The sequence below is a fragment of the Pongo pygmaeus genome, chromosome 8, assembly GCF_028885625.2.
Source record: "Pongo pygmaeus isolate AG05252 chromosome 8, NHGRI_mPonPyg2-v2.0_pri, whole genome shotgun sequence".
NCBI classification, from domain to species: domain Eukaryota; kingdom Metazoa; phylum Chordata; class Mammalia; order Primates; family Hominidae; genus Pongo; species Pongo pygmaeus.
In genome coordinates, this window is record NC_072381.2 from 65,861,620 (window position 1) to 65,886,203 (window position 24,584).

General features: G+C 35.3%; 1 protein-coding gene across 2 annotated transcripts in view; it reads right to left on the reverse strand.

Moving 5' to 3' along the window:
- LRMDA (leucine rich melanocyte differentiation associated) overlaps positions 1 to 24,584 on the reverse strand; it is a 1,127,899-nt gene that overhangs the window by 60,199 nt on the left and 1,043,116 nt on the right. The gene's annotated exons all lie outside the window — the stretch shown is intronic.

The window sequence follows — 24,584 nt, forward strand, 5'->3', positions numbered from 1 at the left end:
ACTAATTTTTCAACAGTGTGAAATTAATTCAAAATGAAAGGTTAAAAATGAAAGTATAGTGCCTGAATTCTAGTCAAAATATTTATCAGCTGATGGTAATTGACAAAATGTGGCATGTCCGTACCTAGACAATAGAATATTATTCATCTCTAAAAAGAACTGAAGTACTGACATGGGCTATAATATGATGAACCTTGAAAACATGCTACGTGAAAGACACCAGGCACAAAAGATCACACCGTATGATTGCATTTATATGAAATGTCCAGAATGGGCAAATACATATATAGAGAAAGTAGATTAGTACTTGACAGGGGTTGGGGGCTCAAGAGGAATGGAGAGTGACTGCTCATGATATAGGGTGGCTTATGGGGGTGATAAAAATGTTCTAAGATTAGATAGTGGTGACAGTTGCACAACTCTGTAAATATATTAAAAACTTCTGAACCGTTATACTTCAAGCGAATGAATTTTATTGAATGTGTATTATACCTCAGTAAAGTTGTTTTTCTTTTTAACAGTGCCTGGTACATAGCAAATTCTCTAAAAATGCGGCCAATGATGATGATGATCATGCTCATTACTACTACTACTACTATTGTTTTATTTTTCTTCTCATTAGCCTTTCCAGCATTAACTTGTAAGGCTTATAAATAGACTATGGGAGAAAGAGTGACCTATTTGTTAGCTGTCTTCTTCTGTCCACTGTGGAACCAAAGAGTCTCCCTCACCCTTAACTAGGGAAAGACCAAGAGTCAAAAGAAGATCCATTTCAGTTGCAAGCACTGATGAAGATGCTAGAAAACAAAGGCAAATTGTGACCCCAAAAAGAGATATGAATCTGTCTAACTTTTATAGATTGGTTTTGATTTATCTTTCTACTTACTAAACAACCAATTAAGATTTATTTTTGCACTGTTCAAAGGGTTTCACCCCTGCCATGCATCCTTGTTCGGCCCTTAATTCATCAAGGAAGAAATGCTCCAGGTGTATTGGAAAGGCAATGGATTGACCCAGCTGACAAAACCTGAGAGTTTTCATAGGAAAAGCCTTGAGGAAAACTCTAAAGTTCTTTGCGTGCCAGGCAGGAAGAGCTCATCATGCATACAGGTGGTACCTTTTGCAGGTCCATATTCTATCTCTTGTTGCCTGCAGATCATCCTATACCTCCAGGTTTGGCTTTGAACTAAAAGTAGAAATGCTGAAGCCGAGTGAACATTACCTTCTCCCAGATCTCAACACAGCCTCAGAGAACCAGGGTTGCCATTAATCTAAGGAACCTCCTAACACAGTATTTGGCTTGGATTTATGAGAGGCCTTTGAGGCTTGCTAATGCTGGTAATGAACCCAAGTCCTTGATTATTGTGAATGAAGCATAGCCAAAGAAAACAATGCTGAACGCTTAGCACAGGTGGAGTTAGCCCTGCAGTATCACAATCAAAACTTACAACAACTGTTCCAATTTGCAAGACCATTAAGTAGCTTCCATGAAATTAATCAATGTCCATAAAGGTCTCTTCAACAGGAAGCTCTGATAGTTTGGAAGAGGATGGGGCAGGGAGAAGACCAAATGAAATTGCATGGTGCTGCATTCTTAACTAATTTGTTCTGAATATCCTCCAGTCATACATGTGAGATATGACATCTGAGGGCAAAGGGTTACAGTTCAGAGATAAAACAAGTTGAAGGTATTTAAAGTACTTGCCAAGGAAAAGTGCTCATCTGATAAAAATTTAGACAGGAAGGATGCCAAAGACCAGGAAAGACACAACTGAGAGATATGATGAGGTGACTGCTGCTCCAGCTGTCAGATTTGTCAATGGTGTGGAGATGCCAGATTTTAACTCAAATGCAATGTCAGCCCAAAAGCTGACCCTATTTACATGCATGGTTTTTATTAAGAAGGCACTAGGACTTAGTCTCAGCTACAAATATCCTACAAATAGTAATTTCAAGATATAAACTTGTTGGTTGGTTGGTTTCCTCTTCAAAGAGAGAACTGAAGTAGGGGGAAGAGAATACAATTTCACACTTTCACCATCTCTCTACTGAATAGAGTCAGCGGGGTATACTTGAGTTGAAGTGGTGGGCATGGCGGCAGACATTATCTGAAGAAGAGGGGGTGTTGAATTGTCTTGAGAAGGGCAAATGTTTTAATATTAGTCTTTAAGGGTCCTACAAGAAAACAAGGGTGCAAAGAGTGGTACTTCCTCTCCTCCATAATTTTGGAATGTCAAACCAGATCATGATTCTGTGTTATCAAAACACTAGTCATATAGGCCTGGGCACACATAAACTACACAAATGCAGACAACATTGGGTTTCTTCTACTTGCCTAAAATATATAAGAGAAATGTATAAAAAGAAAGTTTGAAATATTTTTTAAAAGAGGGGGAAAAAAAAAGATGAGGGTCATGGAAGCACATCCCCCAGTGAAGAGATAACAAGGAAGTAGGTGAAGGGAAAACAGATATTTGAAAGCTAATACAATTCTCATTATTAAATACCTTTTAACTTTCCTTCGAATCATCATTTTCCCTATTATAATCCACAAAACTGACCATAATTAATCTGTTCATTGCCTTGGCAGACAAGAAACCTACAGAACACCCTACCACCAATGCACAGCTAAAGAATAGAGGGAATCTTTCCTCAGACCATTAAAAAGTCACCATTACCATATCAATGCCACTCTCTCCTTGTCATGCCTGCCAATCCAGTGCTCTTTCACTTTTAAGCAGAGTATAGCCAGGCCTTTTGAAATGCTGACTTATTAGTCACACATGCAGATTCTCTTTGGCATGACAAACACTCCAACACCTATGGGATTGCGAAGGCAATGTCCCCAAAGGAAGCATCAGCCAGGTAAGTCAGGAAATTCTTATGAGTTCTTTACAAGGATAACTTGGCCTATGTCTCTTTTGCTTACAGATAGTAGAGTTTGAAATGTAATAATCAAGACCCAATAAGCTTCAAAAACACATTGAGTAAACATAGAATTTTATGATACTTTCAATTCCAACCAGATAAACTAACAGGAATCACTTTCATACCCCTCTTCCACCCACCTGAAACAACTAAAATACTGAACAAAATATACGAAAGACATTGGATATAGAGCAACATAGGACAGCGTGTCCTAATAGAGGGAAAACAAGTGAGATATTTTCAAGCATTGCTTCAGTTTGCTGCCTGGAGAGAATTTCTAGGTGACAACACAGAACAGAGGGACCCAGGTGGAGCTCACAGTCTCTCTCAATTGAGGAGATGGAGCTGGGAGGGTAAGATGACTAGATCTCAATAGGCAGATTACTGGAGCAGATAGAGCTGTATCAAAAAAGCTCTGGAAAGTTGCAGAGAGTTCCCTGCAAGTCTTCAGCTGAATACTAGTCAGGGGATATGTGGGAGGCAACTACATGAGTTTTTAGAAAAGAGCTAGAAGAAAACTACCTGAAAGGACCAGAGGAAACGATCTTCAGACATTACACAGAGCTGGGATAGTTCATGTTCCCACCAACTAGAGTGGAAAATCTAGTAAACTATGGTGCACTGGGTACAAGACCCAGAAAGGTATTGGCTCTATATAGTGGGGGCAAAATTAGCTGTAGATTAAGGCTGTTTTTATCCCAACTAACAAGTCTTGAAAGGCAATATGTTAAAAAGTAAATAAGTAAAATAAAATGCAGGTAAACTGGAAAAGAAAAAAAAAAGTCTCTGTTACCAGACAGCATAATTGTCTACATAAAACACTGCAAGGAGTCTATAAAAGAACTCCTAGAATTAATAAGCAAATTCAATAAGGTGTCAGGACACAAGATTAATACAAACAAATCAATTGCATTTTCTATATACTGAAAATGGACAGGTGGAATCTGAAATAACTAGTGTAATACCATTTACAATTATCCAAATACATGAAATACTTAGGTATAAATCTAATAAAGTATATATACAATTTGTATAAAAAATTACAAAATTCTGAAATTTTATAATTTCAGGTGAAAGTAATTTTAAAAGACCTAAATACAAAAAGAGATATACCATGTTCATGAATTGGAAGACTCAATATACTGTGGAATTGTTGTATAAAAATATTTTTTCCTATAAGATCTATAGGTTTAATGCAGTGCCTAGCAAATTGTCAATAAGACTCTTTATAGACATAAAGAAACATATTCTTGAATTTATATGGGAAAGAAAAGGAAGAATAAAGTGGGAGAAATCTCTCTCCTCAATGTCATGGTTTATTATATACGTCTAATAATCAAGATAGTATAGTATTGGTGGCAAGATAGATACATTAATCAATGAAACAGTATACAGAACCCGAAAAAGTTCTACACAAATATGATCAGTTATTTTTTAATAAAGGAACAAACAATTCAATGGAAGAGAAAGATAATTTACAATAAATTATGCTGGGGCAACTGGACATTCATCAGAAAAACAAAACAAAATATAAGAAATGAAGAGAACCTCCATCGAAATCTCACAATTTGTACAATTTTATCACAATAGATTATGCACTTAAATGTAAAGTATAAAACACTAAAACTTCCAGAATATAAAATCCCCATGATCCAGGACTAGGAAAAGAGTTCTTAGAGTTGATAGCAAAAAATACAATTCATCAGAGGAAAATGTGACATACTAGAGCTCAGGAAAATTTTTTTAAAAATTTGCTATATGAAAGACATTGTGACATTGTTAAGAAAGGTACAAAGACAAAGAATATTTTCTGGCCAAAATAATGTTAGAAGTCAGTGACAGAAAAGTAACTGCAAAACCCCAAAATATTTAGAAACAAAATATTAAATAGAGATATGAGTCCAAAATACTTAGAGAATATTTTAAACAAATTGCAAATTAAAATACAACATACCAAAATTGTGGGATGCAACAAAAATTACTCAGAGCAAAATTTTTACCATTAGAGGTCATATTAGAAAAAAAGAAAGATCTCAAATCAATGACTTCCAATTCCACATTTATAAACTTGTAAAAGAAGAAATTAAACACTAAGTAAGCAGTAGAGAAATAATAATAAAGAACAAAAATCCACAATAGTGAGAACAACAAAGAAGAAAGATCTATGAAACCAAAGTTGGCCTTGAGAAAGACTACAAACACCATGTAACTTCAGCCAGACTCAGTCAGGAAAAATAAGAAAATAGATAAATTATCAATATCAGGAATGAATGAGGTGACATCACGCTATGGAAATTTAAGAGATAATAAGGGGATATTGTAAACAATTTCATGTCAATAATTTTAACAACTAAGAAAAAATTGAAAAAAATTTTTAAATTACAAAACATCAACATTCATTTAAAAAAAAAAAAAAGCTGTGTAGCCTGAGTAGTATCGTGTATTCTAAAAAGTAAATTTTTAGTTAAAAACTCTACCTATGATCAGAAAGATGACAAGGATGGCCACTTTCCCACTTCTGTTTGACATATAACTGGAGGTTTAAACCAGTGCAATAAGGAAAGAAACAGAAACAAGTGCAATAACAGTCCAAATACATTGGAAAGAGAGAAACAAAACTGCTATTATTTGCAAAAGACATGATCAGCTAAAAGAAAATCACACCAAATGTACAAAAGAATCTTCTGGGACTATAAAATGAGTTTATTTAAGTAACATAATCCAAGACCAACACATAAAAATCAATTAAATGTACATATAAAAGCAATAAACTATCAGAAATCAAAGAATAGCACAGAAATATGAAATTAAGGGATCAATTTATAAACTGAAAGCTATAAGATGTTGCTGAGAGAAATACATCTAAAAACAAGAGAAATATAATCTGTGCATGGATTGAAATAATATTTTAATATTACTCAAATTTTTCTATAGATTTAAGACAATCCCAATCAAAATTCTAGCAGGATTTTTTTTAGACATTGGCAAACTGATTCTAAAATTGCCATAGAAATGCAAGGGACATAAAATAGCTAAAACAACTTCAAAAACGGTGAACAACTTGGAGAACTTACCCTGATTTATTTAAGACTAAATATAAAGCTATATAAATGAAGACTATGTGGTATTGGCATTAAGATAGAAATATAGGTTAATGAAAGAAAACAGAACGTCTAGAAGTATACTCACATGTATACGTACATAATTGAATACCATTTTACAAAGATGCCAAGGCAATTCAATAAGGAAAGGATAATCTTTTTAAAAATGGGATCATCCCTGATTCCAGGCCTTGGCTCTTTGATGGCATTTCTGGACCTACCCTGAGCCAGAGTGGGAACCCATTGCCCTGAAGAATGGGTCCCAGGCCTGGCAGCATTCACAAGCTGACCAAAGAGCCCTTGAGCCTTAAGTGAACATTGGTGGTAAACTGGCAGTACTCCTCACGGGCCTGTGGTAATGGTGACAATAGGGAGAGGCTCATCTGCCCGTGGAAAGGGAAGGGAAGAGTGGAAACAACTCTGTTTCATGGTTTGAGTGCCAGCTTAGGTGCAATAAATAAAGCATCAGATAGATTTCTAAGGTTTTTCACTCCAATCTCTGACTCCCAAATGGCATCTCTGGACCCACCTGTGTCCTAGAGGAACACGAGTCTGGCTGGATTTATACCTGCTGATTGTAGAGCCCTGGGGCCTTGAACAAACACATGTGGTAACCAGGTAGTGGTTACAGTGGACCTTGGGTGAGACTCAGTGCTGTGCTGGCTTCAGGTCTGATATGGTTTGGCTCTGTGTCCCCATCCAAATCTTACCTTGAATTGTAATAATCCCCACATGTCAAGGGCAGGACCCTTGAATCATGATTGAAGAATTGAATCATGGAGGTGGTTTCCCCCATGCTGTTTCTCATGATAGTGAATTAGTTCTCAGGAGATCTGATGGTTTTACAAAGGGCTTCCTTCTTCGTCAGCACTCATTCTCTCTCCTTCTGCCCTGTGAAGAGGTGCCTTCTGCCATGATTGTAAGTTTCCTGAGGCCTCCCCAGCCATGCAGAACTGTGAGTCAATTAAACCTCTTTCCTTTGTAAATTACCCAGTCTCAGGTATTTCTTCATAGCAGTATGAAAACAAATTAATACAAGGTCTAACCCAACAGAGTCCCAGTTTTGGTGGCAGCTCAGCACACAGAGGGAAACTCCATTTGTTTGGGAGAAAGTAAGGGAAGAGAACAAGAGTCTTTGCCTAGTAAACCAGAAAATTCTTCCAGCTCTTACTGAAGACCACCAAGGTGGTATCTCTATGAGTCTGCAAGAAGCACAGTGTTATGGGTTTGGCATGTTCCTTGATGTAGATATGGCTTAGATTACAACACCCAAATCTCATCAAACACCTGGAAAGACTATCCAAGAAGGATGGGTACCAACAAGCCTAGACTATGAAGACTGTAATAAATATCTACCACTTGAATGCCCAGACAATGACTAACACCCACAAGCATTGAGACAATCCAGGAAAATGTGACCTCACAAAGTGAACTTAAAAAACCACCAGGGACCAATTCTGGAGAAACAGAGCTATGTGACCTTTCAGACAGAATTCAAAATAGCTGTTTCGAGGAAGCTCAAAGAAATTCAAGATAACAAAGAGAAGGAATTCAGAATTTTATCAGATAAATTTAACAAAGAGATTGAAATACTTTAAAAGAATCAAGCAGAAATTCTGGAGTTGAAAAATGCAATTGACATAAGGAAGAATGCATCAGAGCCTCCTATCAGCAGAGCTGATAAGCAGAAGAAAGAATCAGTGAGATTGAAGACAGGCCATTTAGAAATATACAGTCAGAGAATATAAAAGAAAAAAGATTAAAAAAGAATAAAAAAGAATGAAGCACACCTAATAAAATCTAGAAAATAGCCTCAAAAGAGCAAATCTAAGAGTAATTGGCCTTAAAGAGGAGGTAGAGAAAGAGACAAGAGTAGAAAGTTTATTCAAAGGAATAATAACAGAGGACTTTCCTAAACTAGAGAAAGCTATCAATATTCAAGTATAAGAAGGTTATAGAACACTAAGAAGGTTTAACCCAAAGAAGACCACCTCAAGACATTTAATAATCAAACCCCCAAAGGCCAAGGATAAAGAAAGGATCCTAAAAGTAGCAAGAGAAAAAAATAACACACCATGGATCTGCAACACATCTGGCAGGAGACTTTTCAGAGGAAACCTTTACAGGTCCTCTGAAAGAATGGCATAACATTAATTTAAAGTGCCAAAGAAAAAAAACTTTTATGCTAGAATAGCTTATCTGTTGAAAATGTCCTTCACATGAAGGAGAATTGAAGACTTTCCAAAACAAACAAAAGCTGAGGGATTTCGTCAACACCAGACTGCCCTGCAAGAAATGCTAAAAGCAGTTCTTTAATCAGGAAGAAAAGGCTGTTAAAGAACAGCCAGATATCATCTTAAGGTATAAAACTCACTGGTCAAACTAAGTACACAGAAAAACACAGAATATTATAACACTGCAATTGTGGTATGTAAACTATTCTTATTCTAAGTAGGAAGACTGAAAGATGAATGAACCAAAAATAATAACTACAACAACTTTTCAAGACATAGAGATTATAATACAATATACCTAGAAACAAAAAAAATTAAAAAGCAGAAGGAAAAAGTTAATGTGCTGATTTTTTATTAGTTTTCCTTTTGTTTGTTTATGCAATTAGTGTTGTCATCAGTTTCAAATGATGAGTTATAAGATATTATTTGCAAGCCTCATAGTAATTGTAACCTCAAATAAAAAAACATACAACAGAAAAAAAACAAAGCAAGATGTTAAATCATACCACAAGAGAAAATCACCTTCACTAAAAGACAGCAAGGAAGGAAAGAAGGAAGAGATGACCACAAAACAACTAGAAAACAAATCACAAAATGCCAGAAGCAAGTCCCTATTTATCAATAATAATACATGTAAATGGACTGAATTCTCCAATCAAAAGACACAGAGTGGCTGAATGGATTAAAAAATAATAATAATCTGTTGTCTATAGGAAATACATTTCACCTATAAAGACACACATAGACTGAAAATAAAGGGATGGAAAAAGATATCCTATGTCAATGGAAACCAAAAATGAGCAGGAGTAGCTATACGTATATTAGACAAAATAGATTTCAAGACAAAGACTATAGGAAGAGACAAAGAAGGTCACTGTATAATGAAAAAGGATCAATTCAGCAAGAGGATATAACAATTTTAAATATATATGCACTGAACACTGGAGTACCCAGATATATGAAGCAAATATTAGAGCTAAAGAGAGAGAGAGAGACCCTAATACAATAATAGCTGGAGACTTTAGCACCTCACTTTCATCATTGGACAGATCTTCCAGCCAAAAAAATAACAAAGAAATATTGGACTATAGACCAAATGGATCTAATAGATATTTACAGAATATTTTATCTAACGGCTGCAGAATACACATTCTTCTCAGAACACATATTCTCAAGGACAAATATTATGTTAGGTGACAAAACAAGTCTTAAAACACTAAAAATATTGAACTAATATCAAGCATCTCCTCTGACACAATGGAATAAAACTAGAAATCCATAACAAGAAGAATTATAGAAACTGTACAAACACTGGAAATTAAACAATATGCTCCTGAATGACCAGTGGGTCAATGAATAAATTAATAAATAAATTTATTTTTATTTTCATTTTATTATGAATACCTGAGACTGGGTAATTTATAAAGGAAAGAGGTTTAACTGACTCATAGATCTGCATGGCTGAGGAGGCCTCAGGAAACTTACAATCATGGCAGAAGGCACCTCTTCACAGGGCAGCAGGAGAGAGAATGAGTGTCAAGTGAAGAGGGAAGCTATATATATAATATATAAAAAATTGGGGAACAGATAGTGTTTGTTTACATGAGTACATTCTTTAGTGATGATTTGTGAGATTTTTGTGTACCTATCATCCAAGCAGTATAATCTAAATATTTTTTGAAATGACTGATAATGTAAGCACAACATACCAAAACCTATGAGATACCATGACAGCAGTACTAACAAGGGAGCGTATAAGCTCCTATATCAGAAAAGAAGAAAAACTTCAGATGAATAACCTAAGGATGCGTCTTAAAGAAACTAGAAGGGCAAGAGCAACAAAACTCAAAATTAGGAAAAGAAAATAAATAATAAAGATCAGAGCAGAAATAAATAAGATTGAAACGCAAAAACAATACAAAAGATCAATGAGATTAAAGCTTGTTTTTTTGAAAAGGTAAACAAAATTGACAAACCTTTAGCTAGATTAAGAAAAAAAGAGAGAAGACCAAAATAAATAAAAATCAGAGATGAAAACTGAGACATTACTATTGATATTGCAGTAATGTAAAGGATAATTAGTGGCTACTATAAGCAACTATATGCCAATAAATTGGAAAATCTAAAAGTCATGGACAAATTTCTAGCCATATACCACCTACCAAAATTGAACCATGAAGAAATAAAAAATCTGAAAAGACCAATAACAAGTAACAAAATCGAAGCAGTAATAAAAAGTCTCCCAGCAAAGAAAAGCCTGGGACCTGATGGCTTTGCTGCTGAATTCTATCAAACATTTAAAGAAGAAATACCAATCCTATTCAAACTATTACAAAAAATAGAGGAAGAGGGAATACTTCCAAACTCGTGCTATGCTAATTCTGGTATCAATTCTGATACCAAAACCAGATGAAGACACATCAAAACCAGATGAAGACACATCAAAAACAGAAAACTATAGGTCAATATCCCTGATGAATATTGATGCAAAAATCCCCAACAAAATACTAGTAAACCAAATTCAACCACATATGAAAAACTTCATTCATCATGATCAAGTAGGATCTATCTCACAAATTCAAGGATGGTTCAACATACACAATATGATAATTAAAAAGACTCACCATACCAAGTGTTGGTGAGGATTTGGAGTAACTGCAACTCTTAGACACTGCTGGTAGAAATGTAGAATGGTACAGTTCCTTTAGAAAATAGTTTAGCAGTTTCTTAAAAAGTTAAATGTAAATGTACCATGTGAAAGCATGCATATGCTAATATTCATGGCTGCTTTATTTTTAATAAAGTTAAAAATTGGACTGACATAAATGCCCATCAAAATGTGAAGAAACAAACTATTGTATATCTACACAATGGAATATTTGTCAGCAATAATATTTTTAAATGAACTATTGATACACACAACATGGTTGAATCTCAAAATAATTATACTGAAAGAAGCCAGAAAAAATAGTACGTATTGTATTTTTTATATAATAGTCTAGAAAATGTGAAATAATTTATAACAAGATAAGTCATTTAGTGATTTCTCAGAGGCAGAGGCAGACAGGGAAGGAGTAAGGAATTTCAAAGGTCATTAGGGAAATATAGGGATGATAATTTTTCATATATATAATAAGTCCAATTTTATTTAATTGTATGCTGTAAACATGTGTAGTTTATTGTCTTTCAATAATAGTTCTACAAAGCTATAGAAAAGGAAAAGAAAAACAGATAATTTTTTTCTTCTAGTGTTATAAAATTTTTATTGAAGCACCATGAAGATCTCCAAAAATAAGTGAAAGTTTAGAAAACTGGTCTTGTAGTTACAGATACAGTATTTTCAAACAGCATTTTTAAAAATCTGAAGCACTTAAAGAAATGAGAACTAAATCACGCAATCTGAACACCTACTATTTCTAGGTTCTATATATAGTGTCATTTTATTATCACATACATTCTACTAGATTATTATCCTTAATTTAGAAATAAGGAAACTGATGGCTAGAGAGGTCAAATTCCCATAAATTTGGTAATATTAATTGTATAGACATTAAAAGCATAGAGTCTAGAACACAGGGTTTTAAATCCCAGCTCTTTCACTTAGTAGCTGTGTGATCTTGGGCAAGTTGCTTAACCTATCTATGTAAAATGTTTAGAACATCATTTGTGTTTGGCATATAGAAAGAGCTCAATCCAAGTTAGCTTTAGTTGTTTTTTTCCTTATTTCTCAATCCCACTAACAGATTGTAAATTCTTGGAAGGTGTGTCTTATACTGACCCTACCTTAAACAGAGTCTCAAAAACCCCATACAGACATGCCAGAATTACTCAAATCCCCATACTCAAATCCAGTCTAATTAAATCATCTAGAGTTTACTTTGGCATTCCCTTATCTTATTATGGTATCATCATTCTCACGTGCATCCAAAATACTTCCTCTGAGTCATCTTTTAACATACCCCTTCTTTACCTTCAAAGGTTAATCAGTTCCCAGGTGTCCTCCTTACCTCAATAATATCTCTTTTATTTTCCCTGTATTTTTCATTTATGTTGCCTTGGCCCAACTTTAAGTCCCTGATATCTTCTGCATACAATAATATAATCATCTACTGGTCTCTTAAACTTCAATGACTTAGGGATTCATCACCATCTAAAAGTAATGTCTTAAATATTTAGTGTGTACAGGAATACAGAATGCAAATCTAGGAATCAAGATTCAAGAGCCAAAGTTAAGGCCTAGAAATATGCACATTCAACATCCTTCATAGAGGGACTTCATGCAGCTGGATCATGAACCACACTTTCATCATCACCGTTCTTAATGTTATTACTGCCCAAGGAAAAAAACTTTCCATCTTATCTAAAGTTTAAGTAAGAGTAAATTGCCCTTAATCTACATATCTAGCAACATAATAATAACCTGTTCATCTTTAGTATCTTTATTAGTTGTCCAAGTAGAAGTAGTTAAAACTGTATCTGGGAGCTCCCCAAGACCAAAGAATATTCACTTTTCCCTTCTCTTCTTTTCCCTTCTAGACCTCTCCCAAGGCCAGGGTCATCCAGAGACCTGAGCTTCCATGGCAGCTGCGGCAGTGGCAGCAGCATAATGGCATAAAACCCAGAAACAGGACTTGTCTCCTGAGACAGTTACTAGGAAAGTAGCTTCTGTTGTCCAAAGAGTGGGGAGGTAGTATTCATTAGTATTCTCTTTTTTTAAATTCCCACTACATCTCTCCAAACAAAGTCCCAGTAAAAACCTAAAGAAGATCCCCACTGTGTGACAGTGTAGAGGAATAAAACCCTGAAAGAAACCCAAATTTTTAGCCAAAATAATCAGGAAAAGGGACTCTTCGGAGTCCTAAATTTTAGGAAAAACCTAAGAGAGAGCTAGATAACAGAGTCCTCTAATTTTGTATATGATATGGCATAAGATGCAGAATCAAACTTGACCTATGTACGTGCAGCACAGAGCCAAAAAACAAAACAAATCAAAACAAAAACCACCGCAGTGAAGGTATCCAGAATGATCCACAATATAATCCATGGCCCAAGTCCTAGATGAAGCCTTGACTAATGCATGCACTGGGCATCTTCAGAGAATATAGAAAAGGCTCTGCAAATTTAATTGACATTGGAATGACCACCTACAGAAGGCAAAACAGAACTTGCGGTATGGATCTCACTGGGTGGATTGCCTGCTTTAAAAAATATTCTACGTATCAGAGGATATTAACAAGAAACTTAGCCTCACATACATAGTATTAAAAATGTCACTTCTGGTTTCAAACAACATAGAGTAAGCATATGTCACTTTATTTCCTCTATATCTGTAACCAAAAACTCTAGAGTAAAATGCATAATGAAGCATCTATTAGAAAATTCTGAAAGGGATCACAACAGGATAACTAAATAAGGATCTCAGTACTCAAAGAAAGATTCAGTGAGCCCCCATTTGGCTTTTTCTGTTTGTATAGTTTCATTTTTGCCTTTTATATATCCTAGCCTGGGAGCTACAGCAGTCCCAAACTAAAGCTTCTAATAGACACAGTAGTAAAAAACCCCGAGAGAGAAACAGAATAAGAATTACAGTAGATGTCTCATCAGAAACTGCAAGCAAAAAGAGGTACCTCTATATTTCAGTGGAGTTATCCTTCAATAGTAAGGAAGAAATAAAGACTCCCACAAACAAATCTGAAAAATTCATTGCCAGTAAACTTATTCTATGAGAAATGTTAAAAGAATTATTGAAGGAAAAAGAAAATGACAAATGTCAGAAATCCAGATAGATATGAAGAAAGGAAGAGTGTTGGAGAAAAAATAAACAAAGGTAAAATAAAATATTTAAAAAAAAATTTTAATTGATCTAAAAGATAACTCCTTGGTTAATGTAATAATAGTAGCACTGTATTCGGTGATAACAGTATATGAATAAGTGAAATGAATGACAGCAATTTCATAGAGGATAAGTGAAATAATTATGAATACTCTGTTACGTGGTACCCACACTGTCCATAATGTGGTATAGTGCTATTTGAAGTCGAACTTAGAATAGCTGTAAATGTATATTATGAACTTTAAGTCAACCACTACAAAAATTTTTAAAGAAATATAGTTGATATGATAAAAGAGGAGAGATATAGAATCATATAAAATGCTCAATCAAAAATACGGCAGGCAGAAAAAGAGGGGAAAAAGAAACAACGAACAAGTTCAGTAAGTGGAAAAGTTACAAACATGGTAGATGTTAATCCAACTATGTTGGTAATCACTTTAAATGAGAATAGTCTAAATATACCAGTTATACAAAAGAGATTGTCAAAGCGGATAAAAAACAAGACCCAATTACATGTGGTCTATAGAAAAACTATTTTAAGTATAAATACAGAAATAGGTTGAAAATGGGATATGTAAAGATACACTAATACTAACGAAAGAAAGCTGTACTAGATATATTAATTTCAGACAAAGCTGACTTTAGTAAAGGAAAATTATCAGAGATAAAGAGGGACATTATACAATGGTAAAAGAGTGAATTCTCCGAGAAAGTATAAGAATACTTATCATGTATGCACCTGACAACAGAGCATCAAAATACATGAGGCAAAAAAGTACTAGGACTGCAAGGAGAAATAAATAAATAGAAATAAACAAATCCAATTAAGTTAGATATAATATGTCTCTATCTGCGTATGACATGATTGTCTATATAGACAACCTAATAGAATTTACAGAAAACTACATAAAACTAAAATGATTTTATCAGGATCACAGATTAAAGATCATTATACAAAAATCAGTTTTATCTGTACAACAGTAGAAATTACAAGTTGGAAATAAAAATTGTAAAAGCAATACCATTTAAATGGCTCAAAAATATTGAAGTATAAATCTAACAAAATACATACGGGATTCTATGTTGAAAACTACCAAGCACCAAAGGAGAAAATCAAAGATGACCAAATCAATAGAAAGCCATATCATGTTCATGGAATGAAAGACTCGGTATTATAAAGCTGTCATTTCTTCCCCTGAACTGCTCTATTGTTTCATTGCTACCCTAATTAAAATGTTGGGATTTTGAGAAATGTCCTTTAAGATTTCTAGAGAAAGGCAAAGAACTTCTAAATAATTTATAAAACAGTTAAGGAAAAGTTTGAGGAAAAGAAGAATGACAAGTAGAAGGAGAAGGAGGAGAAGATGGAGGAGGAGGAAGTAAAGGAGAAAAAGAGAAAGAGAAGAAGGAGAATGAGAGGAAGAAGAAAGAGGATGGGAAGAGAAAAAGTAAGAAAAGGGAGAAAGAGGAGGAAGAAGAAGGGAAACGGAATGGGGATGAGGGAAAAGAAGGAGGAAGAGCATATGACAATGAAAACAGCAAATGTACAACAGCAGCTGAAGGACTAACATGAGTAGATGTTAAGACATCAAGATCCCTACAGATGTTGTAGCTATAAAGCTGTACTAATTACTATGGCATGGTATTAGTAGAAAGAGAGGTAAATAAACAGCTGCATCATGGTTGCAAATGGAATTTTTTTCCAATAAATTGTGATGAATCAGTAGCTATCCATGTTGACAATAATTAATCTTGAACCCAGTTCACATAAAACAGTTAATTTCAGATTAACTGTAGACCTAAATATGGAAAATAAAGCAATGCTTTTTATGGTAGTCTGTAAATTTGCTTTTTTTTTTTTTTTTAATGGTTTCTTGACCCAGTCCTGAAGCCCTGGCTAGAGGACAATCAGTTTTCCTTTCTGAGCAGCTGATTAAATCCACACTTCAACTATTTCTACTATTTTGATCTCGCACACTAAGGCCACTGTGCGCCTGCCCCTATTGCCCCAGAACCAGGTAGGAAACAATTAGGGATAGCCTCTATACACTGGAGCCCTGGAAATCATTCAGATTAGTCAAACTGTGAGAAGCTTGGAAGACCTAGCTAAACACATCCTGCTTACCATAAGCTGCCCCGTGTAGTTCCAGCTTGTTGTTACCATGGTCTCAGGTGAAATTCCCTATGGGGCCCTGCCTGGCAGCCTTCTCTGATTTGGAGCTGCCAGTAACAAAGAGTTTTGCCTTTCACCCATCAGAGTGTCATTGTCTGTATACTACCATCAAATGAGTTTTTAAATGTTGTAAAACATAGCAAATATTTCTTAAATAGATAATTAAAAACACTCGTCATTAAGGGAGCAATGATAAATTGCACTACATTAAAATTAAGAACTTCTGTTCATCAAAATACACCATTAAGGGAATGAAATACAAGCTACAATGTGGGAAGGAAAAACTGCAATTCATAATCTGACACAGAACTTGAAACTAGCATATAATAAGATAATTCAATTTTAAAAAATGAACAAAGACTGAAAATCCATTTCACAATAGAGGAAATTTAAATGGTCAAGAAATGTATGAAAGAGTGTTCAACTTCATCAGCCAACAGGGAAAATGCAAATGAGAACTATGATGAGCTACCACTTCATATGGAACATTATGCCAAAAATGAGCAAGGCTCATAATACCCAGTATTGGTGAGCATGTAGAGAAACTGAAAATTCTCATATGCTGCTGAATTGGTATTGAATAATATGCTGTATCGAACAATTGCTGAATTGAATTGAATAATGTGAGCTGGCACAACCACTTTAAAAAACTATCTGGCAACATCTGCTAATGCTGAACAAATGCACATTCTATTCACAAGCAAGACCTTGTGTTTTCTCAGCAGGGATATATAAATATGTGAACTAAATGACAGGTATGAGAATGCTCATTGCAACATGACTATAGCCCCAAACTGGAAGCAAATCAAATGTCCATCATCAACAGTAGAATGACTCAATGAAGTGTGAAATATTCATCCAGCATATACTAGACAATCAGAATGAACAAAGTTCTGCTACATGCAACAACATGGATGAATTTCATAAACATAATTTTGGCCCGAAGGATCCAGACAAAAAGAATACATACAGTATGGTTCCACTTATCTTAAGTTTAAAAACAGGCCAACTATTCTATTTTATTAAATGCCAAGTAAGAAGTACATCTGATGGGCAGAGATAATGAAGACAGTGGGGTAAAAGGGGGGGTTAAGTGTGCGAATAATTTAGTTACTGGTTGCAGGTCTGTTCACTTTGTGAACATTCAATGAACTGCACACTTAAAATTTGTAAATACTTATAAATGTATGTTAATACTTCAATAAAAAGTGCCCAAAAGGCATATTTAATGACCTATAAAATAGGTGGCAAGAGAGAAGAGCTGAGGATTTATCTAAGGTACTTCAATTGCCCAAACTGGATAAGATTATCATGTTATGAACCAAGAAGGAAAACATATTAAGAGAAAAAATTGGAGAGGCAGAGACGGGTGGTGTTGACACAAGAATGATAATGATTTCTGTTTAACTGGGAGGTTCCTGAAGGAAATCTAGGTGGAAACATCTAACAGTCAGTTGAAAACATAGTTTGCAGATCAAGCAATAAATGGAGGTCATGAAATACACATTTGCGAGTCAATGAGGTATATAATGTTTGGGATCATGAAAATGAATGTATTACCCAAGGAGTATGAATGCAATAAGAAGTAAGGATGGCTGATGGTCAGCACCTTAGGAAATATTAGAGAAGCCCAGTATAGAGAAGGGCTTGTTATTGGAAAGGACTTATGAACTGGGATGCAGGGTCTTATGAGTTAACCTGACTCTACATTTTCTGTAAGTTGAATTAAGAAAGAAAAACATTAATCTGTTTTCCTATTGCACAAAGAAAGTTGGAGATAAAAAATAAGAGCTAAATGTATACCTGAGACCTTTGCCCAATTAGTTAGACCACTCCCCATAATTAGCTATTTCTTTTAAATGCTGATAAACATGCCCAGTGATCCTTGTGAGACCCTGCAAGACTAGAAGGAGGAAAAGTTTTCTCATTTTGGGAGCATGAAATTTGGTTTATAAACAGTTTGCAGCTCCAAAGCAGCAAGAGATTTATATCTCCCTAAAGAAGGCCTTAAAAAAGCCAGCCTTCATCTCTGTCAAAAATGTGCTGAGTTCATTCATCAGAGGAACCAGGCCAATGAAAGGTCATTTCAGGCCCATTGCAGAGGTCTGAGAAGGAGAAGGCTGAGCATATCAAGGCTACAATCTAAAAATCAAACACAGAGTCTGAGATGTATCTTGAAGAGTTTTATTTTCTTTTAAGTCTACAGTTGAATAAAGAAAATATACATAAGCTTTATCTCCTTGGTTTAAATATCATTTAATAGAATTGTAGAAAGAAGGAGGAAATCTAGAAGTCTTCATGATCCACATTAATTTATAAAATTGACCATCTTTACATCTTAATGGACCCAAAAAGTGAATATCAATAAGCTACAAATAAGTGCTTCTGAATTCTAAATTGATCCAAAAATATAAATTAGAATATCCCTTTTAACCTCTCTAAATGCTTCATTTTCTTTTTCATCCTATTATTCATACCATTGAGTCGCTGTTCCAATGGCAGGACTTACTGTTTCTCAATACATATGATTATCTTTAAGGTATTCTTCGAACTTACTGGGAAATTATTTTTCACTGAGTTATTCATAGAGTCAAACCTAAGTTGAAGTCCTCTTGAAAGAGGACACCTCTATGTTGAGTTAAACAAGCTCCAAAAGGTTATAACTCCCATATTACAGGAAATCCACAGACTATCTAAACTCCATGCAAGTTATTTCCATTGAAGAAGAAATCTGTCAAACCATCAAATTGGTTGTTTTATTTCATCTAGATAAAACTGACCAAAGGGAGGCAAGGAAATGTTTGGGAAGAGTGACGAGCCAATAATTCACTTTAACTCATAAATTATATTCCTGGCTTTGTCACTAAAGCCATACATCTATTATGTGAACACAGAGAAAATATTAAACCTATCTTAACCTCAGTTTCAACATCTGTGAAATGTATGGATTGGCACAGGAGTGCTTTAAAATTTCTTCCAGCTCTACTATTCTATGACTTCAAAAATGATTAAATCTTGCACTTCCTAATTCAGTATATTTTTCTCATGTACAGTATTATATTCTCAACCAAGTAGATAATAAATTTTGGTGCAACATGAAAATATCACCAACTTAGGGGCTTACTACAGTATAAGTATATAACAGGAACATATATCAGTAGATTCCAACATTAATTCTTCCAGTGAGGCCTAATACACTTGGGGGAAAATTCAAGGAATGAAAGAAATACTCACGATTTCAGGTTTCATCTAATAGCAGTTGAGAAGTCAAAAAAGAAGACACATCATTTTCATCTAATCTTTCTTAAGCCCTCTGAGATTCAGTTTCCTTATCTATAAAGTTAGGATAATAATGATCAACCTAAAAGACTGATGGGAAAATTAAATGAAATAATGTAAGTAAAATGCTTAGCTTAGAACGTTATTATTCATCAGAGATTCTCCAGGAATCATAAATGTTTTTGCCACAGAGCCTACTGAGTTGGCAATTTCTTAACAAATCTAATAACCAGAAATAAAATAAGTTAAGGCTATAATTATCTAAACTTCAACAGCCCAGTTAATGGATGAGAAGCAAGGTCAAAGCATATAAGGCTCATATAGGATATATTATCAGTCTCAGGAAAAAAAATGAGGAACTAAATGTTAAATCGCCTTAGACCTGTCATACTCTTTTTTTAGGTACATGAAATAAATCAAAGCAACTTTTTTGAAAAACACACACTATTCTTGAACATTTCAGATTAGGTTCTAGTAAGCTAGGTAAAAATTGCAGCCCTTCAGAGTTCAACCATGACTTAGCATTTGGTGTTTCTCATCAGGGCATTTTGGACAGGGCAATTATTGACTGCACAGGGCTGCCCTGTGCTCTGCAGGACATTAAAGGCTCCCTAGCCCCTTCTCACTATCAGTAGGATCAGAATTGGTTACATTCTTCATAGGACCCCCCAAAAGGAAAATGCAGGAACCCTTGTTCAAAACATACAGCAGAGAATTAAACCAAGCCTGGGCCCTTCTGAGCATGGCGTGGGGTGTGACTGCACAGGTTACACACCACGAAGCTGGCTTTGTGAGAGGAGCCCTCTTTGGTCACTGTAACCACTAATAAAGTCCCTCTCCCTAGCCCCACATTGCCTAGTACCTCCTCTAAGACCTTGTTGGTGTAAACATTATCATAAGATAAGAAAGCTAAGATCCTCAAATAAGAAAATTTTCCAAAGTCATATTGGTAGGAAAAAGCAAATATAGGATTGCATCCAATGTTTCCAAATTCTATTTTAGTCTTTTTTTATTTTGAAACCTATTATTCTAATTTATTTTATAAGCTCAATATTTAGTTTATAATCTTTTATTTTTTTATTTATATATATATTTTTATTATACTTAAAGTTCTAGGGTACATGTGTACAATGTGCAGGTTTGTTACATATGTATACATGTGCCATGTTGGTGTGCTGCACCCATTAACTAGTCATTGACATTAGGTATATCTCCTAATGCTATCCCTCCTCCCTCCCCCACACCCCACAACAGGTCCTGGTGTGTGATGTTCCCCTTCCTGTGTCGAAGTGTTCTCATTGTTCAATTCCCACCTATGAGTGAGAACATGCAGTGTTTGGTTTTTTCTCCTTGATATAGTTTGCTGAGAATGATGGTTTCCAGCTTCATCCATGTCCCTACAAAGGACATGAATTCATCATTTTTTATGGCTGCATAGTATTCCATGGTGTATATGTGCCACATTTTCTTAATCCAGTCTATCATTGTTGGACATTTGGGTTGGTTCCAAGTCTTTGCTATCGTGAATAGTGCCACAATAAACATACGTGTGCATGTGTCTTTATAGCAGCATCATTTATAATCGTTTGGGTATATACCCATGGGATGGCTGGGTCAAATGGTATTTCTAGTTCTAGATCCCTGAGGAATCGCCACACTGTCTTCCACAATGGTTGAACTAGTTTACAGTCCCACCAACAGTGTAAAAGTGTTCCTATTTCTCCACATCCTCTCCAGCACCTGTTGTTTCCTGACTTTTTAATGATTGCCATTCTAACTGGTGTGAGATGATATCTCATTGTGGTTTTGATTTGCATTTCTCTGATGGCCAGTGATGATGAGCATTTTTTCATGTGTCTGTTGGCTGCATAAATGTCTTCTTTTGAGAAGTGTCTGTTAATATCCTTCATCCACTTTTTGATGGGGTTGTTTTTTTCTTGTAAATTTGTTGGAGTTCATTGTAGATTCTGGATATTAGTCCTTTGTCAGATGAGTAGATTGCAAAAATTTTTTTCCCATCTGTAGGTTGCCTGTTCACTCTGATGGTAGTTTCTTTTGCTGCCCAGAGCTCTTTAGTTTAATTAGATCCCATTTCTCAATTTTGGCTTTTGTTGTCATTGCTTTTGGTGTTTTAGACATGAAGTCCTTGCCCATGCCTATGTCCTGAATGGTATTGCCTAGGTTTTCTTCTAGGGTTTTTATGGTTTTAGGTCTAACATTTAAGTCTTTAATCCATCTTGAATTAATTTTTGTATAAGGTGTAAGGAAAGGATCCAGTTTCAGCTTTCTACATATGGCCAGCCAGTTTTCCCAGCACCATTTATTAAATAGGGAATCCTTTCCCCATTTCTTGTTTTTGTCAGGTTTGTCAAAGATCAGATGGTTGTAGATGTGTGGTATTATTTCTGAGGGCTCTGTTCTGTTCCATTGGTCTATATCTCTGTTTTGGTACCAGTACCATGCTGTTTTAGTTACTGTAGCCTTGTAGTATAGTTTGAAGTCAGGTAGTGTGATGCCTCCAGCTTTGTTCTTTTGGCTTAGGATTGACTTGACGATGCAGGCTCTTTTTTGGTTCCATATGAACTTTAAAGTAGATTTTTTCCAATTCTGTGAAGAAAGCCATTGGTAGCTTGATAGGGATGGCATTGAATCTATAAATTACCTTGGGCAGTATGGCCATTTTCACGATATTGATTCTTCTTATCCATGAGCGTGGAATGTTCTTCCATTTGTTTGTATCCTCTTTTATTTTGTTGAGCACTGGTTTATAGTTCTCCTTGAAGAGGTCCTTCTCATCCCTTGTAAGTTGGATTCCTAGGTATTTTATTCTCTTTGACGCAATTGTGAATGGGAGTTCACTCATGATTTGGCTCTCTGTCTGTTATTAGTGTATACGCATGCTTGTGATTTTTGCACATTGATTTTGTATCCTGAGACTTTGCTGAAGTTGCTTATCAGCTTAAGGAGATTTTGGGCTGAGACGATGGGGTTTTCTACATATACAATCATGTCATCTGCAAACAGGGACAATTTGACTTCCTCTTTTCCTAATTGAACACCCTTTATTTACTTATCCTGCCTGATTGCCCTGGCCAGAACTTCCAACACTATGTTGAATAGGAGTGGTGAGAGAGGGCATCCCTGTCTTGTGCCAGTTTTCAAAGGGAATGCTTTCAGTTTTTGCCCATTCAGTATGATATTGGCTGTGGGTTTTTCATAAATAGTTCTTATTATTCTGAGATATGTCCCATCAATACCTAATTTATTGAGAGTTTTTAGCATGAAGGGCTGTTGAATTTTGTCAAAGGCCTTTTCTGCATCTATTGAGATAATCATGTGGTTTTTGTCTTTGGTTCTGTTTATATGCTGGATTACGTTTATTGATTTGTGTATGTTGAACCAGCCTTGCATCCCAGCGATGAAGCTGACTTGGTCATGGTGGATAAGCTTTTTGATGTGCTGCTGGATTCGGTTTGCCAGTATTTTATTGAGGATTTTTGCATCGATGCTCATCAAGGATATTGGTCTAAAATTCTCTTTTTTTGTTGTGTCTCTGCCAGGCTTTGGTATCAGGATGATGCTGGCCTCATAAAATGAGTTAGGGAGGATTCCCTCTTTTTCTATTGATTGGAATAGTTTCAGAAGGAATGGTACCAGCTCCTCCTTGTACCTCTGGTAGAATTCAGCTGTGAATCCGTCTGGTCCTGGACTTTTTTTGGTTGGTAAGCTATTAATTATTGCCTCAATTTCAGAGCCTGTTATTGGTCTATTAAGAGATTCAACTTCCTCCTGGTTTAGTCTTGGGAGGGTGTATGTGTCAAGGAATTTATCCATTTCTTCTAGATTTTCTAGTTTATTTGCGTAGAGGTGTTTATAGTATTCTCTGATGGTAGTTTGTATTTCTGTGGGATCGGTGGTGATATCCCCTTTATTATTTTTTATTGCATCTATTTGATTCTTCTCTCTTTTATTCTTTATTAGTCTTGCTAGCAGTCTATCAGTTTTGTTGATCTTTTCAAAAAAGCAGCTCCTGCATTCATTGATTTTTTGAAGGGTTTTTTTTGTCTCTATTTCCTTCAGTTCTGCTCTGATCTTAGTTATTTCTTGCCTTCTGCTAGCTTTTGAATGTGTTTCCTCTTGCTTCTCTAGTTCTTTTAATTGTGATGTTAGGGTGTCACTTTTAGATCTTTCCTGCTTTCTCTTGTGGGCATTTAGTGCTATAAATTTCCCTCTACACACTGCTTTACATGTGTTCCAGAGATTCTGGTATGTTGTATCTTTGTTCTCGTTGGTTTCAAAGAGCATCTTTATTTCTGCCTTCATTTCGTTATGTACCCAGTAGTCATTCAGGAGCAGGTTGTTCAGTTTCCATGTAGTTGAGCGGTTTTGAGCGAGTTTCTTAATCCTGAGTTCTAGTTTGATTGCACTGTGGTCTGAAAGACAGTATGTTATAATTTCTGTTCTTTTACATTTGCTGAGGAGTGCTTTACTTCCAACTATGTGGTCAATTTTAGAATAAGTGCGGTGTGGTGCTGAGAAGAATGTATATTCTGTTGATTTGGGGTGGAGAGTTCTGTAGATGTCTATTAGGTTTGCTTGGTGCAGAGCTGAATTCAATTCCTGGATATGCTTGTTAACTTTCTGTCTCATTGATCTGTCCAGTGTTAACAGTGGGGTGTTAAAGTCTTGCATTATTATTGTGTGGGAGTCTAAGTCTCTTTGTAGGTTTCTGAGGACTTGCTTTATAAATCTGGGTGCTCCTGTATTAGTCTTTTCTTAAATAAAAGTTTTATTGAGATATAATAAACATAGCATAAAATTTACTATGGTAAAATATATATTCAAAACTTTATGCATATTCAAAGAATTGTGCAATAATCACCACAATCTGAAAACATTTTCATCAACCCCAAAAGAAATCCCATGCCAACCATCAGTAATGTCTGACTCTTTTCCCTAGCCCCCTCATCCCTAAGCAACCACTATTCTTTTGGTCTCTATGAATTTACCTTAAGCTATATATGTTCATTGGTAAC